Raw genomic sequence first — 4,611 nt, 5'->3', positions numbered from 1 at the left:
TCTCTCACATTTTCAGCCATAACTTAGACCTACACACTTTCCTCTCCCAGCCAAAGTGTGGGCTCTCCATTGCGACTCTCATCACTACAATTTTGGAGCATCGAGAGTCACTCATCATCCATACACATACTACATCACATGTAACTTTGGTCCCATAGGTCATATTTGACCTCCGAGGACGATAATAAAATCTATCTATCTATCTATCTCACATACCGTCTCTCATTGGTTCCATGCTTCCACATCATCAATTTTGACAATTTCCCCCTCGTGCATTGTATATATTCCATCACTCTAGGACTAACTTATCTTTCTATTTGCACACTGAACAATACACTCTTTGTTATGTTCCTTGAGCTTTTTAACTTCTCCAAGTTGTGTGTGCATCCCTGCAATCCTAATTCCAACAAGAGTGAATGGCCCAAAAGATGGTGCACACTATTTGGCCATTTCAGCATACGAGCGCCCACCTAGCTAGACACCATATTTTTAATGTATTTGTACTTTGTTATTTTTGTGAGCTAGTGTAGCTACACTAGGTGTAATCTAATTTCAAAGTATCATGTCGATTTCTTGAGTTGTAATTATATCATGATATGTGTAAAAGGCCCATGTGAGCGAGCCACTAGCCATTGAGAAAGCCCTAGGTATCAAAGAAAATAACTTTAGTGTGAAAGGTAAGCTTATCTTTTGGAGAAGGAATAACTTTGTGTATGTACACTCAAGCGGCAGTTTGAGCCAAAAATACCTTTTGGAGACCAAGATACAAGCAAACGTTCTCATGTCCTGATCCTGAGACTGATTTGAGTACTGCTTTAAGTGCAACTCACCAAAAATGCTCTAACTTTTGATACATAACTCCAAATTGAGTCAGGTAAAGCTTGGAGAAAAGCCAAATTTTTTCAAGTTTCCTAATTCCAAACTTTTAGGGCACCCAAAACTAGTTTCCATAGACCAAAGGGTCACAAAGGCATGACATTGAGAAACTTAACCAGGGACAACAATGGATAAGTTACACTAAGCCAAGGTGGGCTTGTCAAAGAATATCTTGAGAGTATTGAGTGAGATTTAACCATGATACATCATCCCCCAATAGGGTTTTCTACTCAAATCAGAGATATGCAGATCACAATCGATATTGTAGTGCCATCAACAATGGGAATTGGAGAAGACCTAGAGGAGAATCATCCGTTGATCAACAACCCAACATGAGATTCATCAAAACTAGCAAATTCATGAGACTTCTAATGGATTACACTCATGAGGGCTTGTATAGATTCACAAATGGGGATCAACATACCTTCTACAAGTGTGTAGAACCCAATGTTGGAGAGTTGACAAACCATAAGAACCTCTATGCATTCACATATACAGATGCCTAAGGAGTGCAAGTTTTGATGGTAGATAAATATGGATGAGAGTACAAACTTTTTGATCCAATTAACCTAGACAGATATACATATAAGGTTACTCCAATCTCTATGTCCTTTTAGCCAAGTGTGAGTGCACCAATCATCCTTGAGACCACAACACAACAGTTCGGACACAGATTTCCACAAATGATGCCAGAGCTTAAACTAAAGAGGATTCTGCCAATATTTTCTCCAATTTGAGAAGATCAAGTGGTGGTGCTTCTAAAAGCTGTTACCATATACATGTGGTAGTGATGTGTGTGAACACACTAGGACCGCCGTGGCATTTTTCCCCTCTTTAGGAGGTCTTTTCCCTCGAGCATTGTATATACGCCCATCACTCTAGGGCTATCTATCTTTCCATTGCAAACTAAGTAATACACTCTCTATTGTGTGCCTTGAGCTTCCTTCGTCTTCTCCAAGTTTTGTGCGTTTCTCTGCAACCCTAATTCCAACCCTAATTCTCGGGCTTAGTCGCCAGTAGCTCCAGCACGCGACTGCTCACTTTCTCCGATTTCAATGAGCTTTGGCGAGTGTTCTCAGATTTTTGATTCGGGCTCATTTCGGCCTCCGTTTTCACTACAGGCAATATTGCACAGGCTATTTCATCATTTTGTGCAAAGTTTCTGTTAGTGCCGTTTTCTTCATAACAGGTGCCTTACAATCTTCTACGGTTTGTGCTATATAGCACGTGTTGTTTCCGCTGCATTTCTCCTATTTTCGAGCAGTTTTCACATCACGTGCAGCATTTACCATGGCTGACAACAACACAGATGTCTTTAAGATGTTTGCTGCTGAGGACAGGTTGGATGGGGACAATTACCCTATGTGGGCTTATATAATGCAACACGTTCTTGTGTCAAAAGGCGTCTGGAATATTGTACGTCTTGGTTCTGAGGATGTAGGCGATGTTGAGGATCTTGCAGGTCTTGATGCAAGGATTGCTGCTATTAGAGTTGTTTTGCCTACAACAGAACAAGCTCGTTGGGATGTAAAGGATGCGCAGGCTCATGCATTGATTGCGTTGTCTATGAAGCGGACCATTGTTCCTCACATCCATTCAGCAAAACCTGCAAAACAGGCTTGGGATATTTTGGTTGGTCTTTATGCAAGCCGCAATGAGGCTAAAATTGCTTTGCTGCGTAAAGAGTTGAAGTCGAAGATTATGCATGAGGAAGATGATATGGAAACTTTCCTTGCTAGTGTCAAGGATATCAATGAGCAACTTATTTTTGCAGGTGAAGTCATTTCAGACAGTTCCTAGTGCAGACTGTTCTTGATGCCTTATGAGATTCTTACCAGACTTTTGCTAGTACTTGGAGACTTATGACCCAAGGAAATCCAGAAATTGTCAAGTTTGATGCATTATGCACATTGCTGTTGCAAGAGTCACTTTCCAGAAAAAACAGGACTAGACAGCGTGCATTTGAACAGGCTTTTATTGCTTCTCAAAGAAAGGGTGGTAACAACAATGCAGTCACTTCTTATGGTTCTGTTGCGAGTGGCAAAACTTCTGTTCCTAATGCTTCTGCTGGCAGCACTTCGTCTGGCAATTTTGGTGATAAGGGCAAAAAGAATATTCTTTGCCATTATTGTAAAGCTAATGATCACTTGATCAAGTCCTGTCCTAAGTTGAAGGCCAAAGAGGCTAAGAAGAAGAGGGCGGTTCCACTGCAAATGCTCGTTCCACTACAAATGCAGCCATTGTTGAGTCTTCTGTGAAAGGAGACTGTGTTGCTGATGTTGATGCAGAATGGGATTTTAGCACAGAGTGCACTTACAATCCTGTTGTCCATGATACATGCTTGTCAGTTGCTGTAGATTCACATGTGTGGTGTTTTGACACTGATGCTACAAAGCACATTACCTCACATCGTGAATTGTTCACCTCTCTCGAGTCTGTCCCTCATGGGAATTCAGTCACTTGTGCCAGCAATGCCTCTTATCTGGTTCAGGAAGTTCGAAAGATTGTGCTTACTGCTGCTAATGGCAGTTCTTTCACACTTGTTGATGCACTTTATGTACCTGGGATCAAGAAGAATCTCTTGTCTGTATCCGCACTTGCTAGACTTGGACTTGTAGTCAAATTTGTGGATGACAGATGTACAGTTCATGATCTCAGTTTTGGTGATGAAATTGTTGCATCTGGCCTTTTGTGCCGTGGGCTGTATAAGCTCACTTTGTATGACAAGTGTGGACAAAATTTTTCAAATGCTGTTGCAGATTCAAGGGCTATTTCAGGTGCTAAACTTTGGCATGCACATTTTGGTCATCTGAATTTTGCCAGTTTGCTGCTTTTGCAGAAATCTAATATGGTTGCTTCTTTGCCGCCTCTTGAAGTACCTGTCAAACATGTTTGTGAATGTTGTATTTTGGGTAAGATGCAGCATTCTAAGTTTCCAAAGGATGGTTCAGTTTGGGCCACATGCAGGTTGCAACTTGTGCACAGTGATGTTTGTGGGTCCATGCAAACTCCGTCCTTGGGCAATTACCTTTACTTCGTGACTTTCATTGATGATTACTCCAGGCATGCATGGGTATTTCCGCTTAAAGCAAAGTCCAAAGTTTTTATGTGCTTCAAACAATTTCTGGCTATGGCTGAAAATGTCTCGAAATGTACTATGGGCACCCTCCGTTCCGATCGAGGGGGGGAGTATATGTCTCATGAATTCAATGCATTTCTGGCTAGTCGTGGGATAAAACACCAATGTACAGTGCCTTATACACCTCAGCAAAATGGTGTTGCTGAGAGGAAAAACAGGTCACTTACGAAAATGGCATGACATATGGTCAAAAGTCAAGCTTTGCCGCATTCGTTTTTGCTTGAGGCCATCATGTGTGCCACTTATGTACTAAACAGGTGTCCTACGAAAGCTTTGCAGTCTATTACTCCATATGAAGCATGGCACGATAAAAAGCCTTCTATTGAGCACATGCGTGTTTTTGGCTGTTTAGCATATGCTTTGGTGCCACAAACACAGCGCAGAAAATTGGATGATAAGGCTGTCAAATGTATTTTTGTTGGTTATAGTGCTGAAAGCAAAGGTTACAGGTTGTATCATCCGCAAACAAAATGTATTCTGGTTTCACGGGATGTAGTGTTTGTGGAAGATTCTGTTCAGCCCTTGCTGACATGTACTAGAGACAATAATGTAAGCTCACAAGACATTTATGACACTTTGTTGCCTCTTTTCAGTTG

Source organism: Adiantum capillus-veneris, chromosome 2 (assembly GCF_014529385.1).
Source record: "Adiantum capillus-veneris isolate H3 chromosome 2, ASM1452938v2, whole genome shotgun sequence".
NCBI lineage: Eukaryota > Viridiplantae > Streptophyta > Polypodiopsida > Polypodiales > Pteridaceae > Adiantum > Adiantum capillus-veneris.
Note: the sequence above shows the minus strand (reverse complement) of the source record.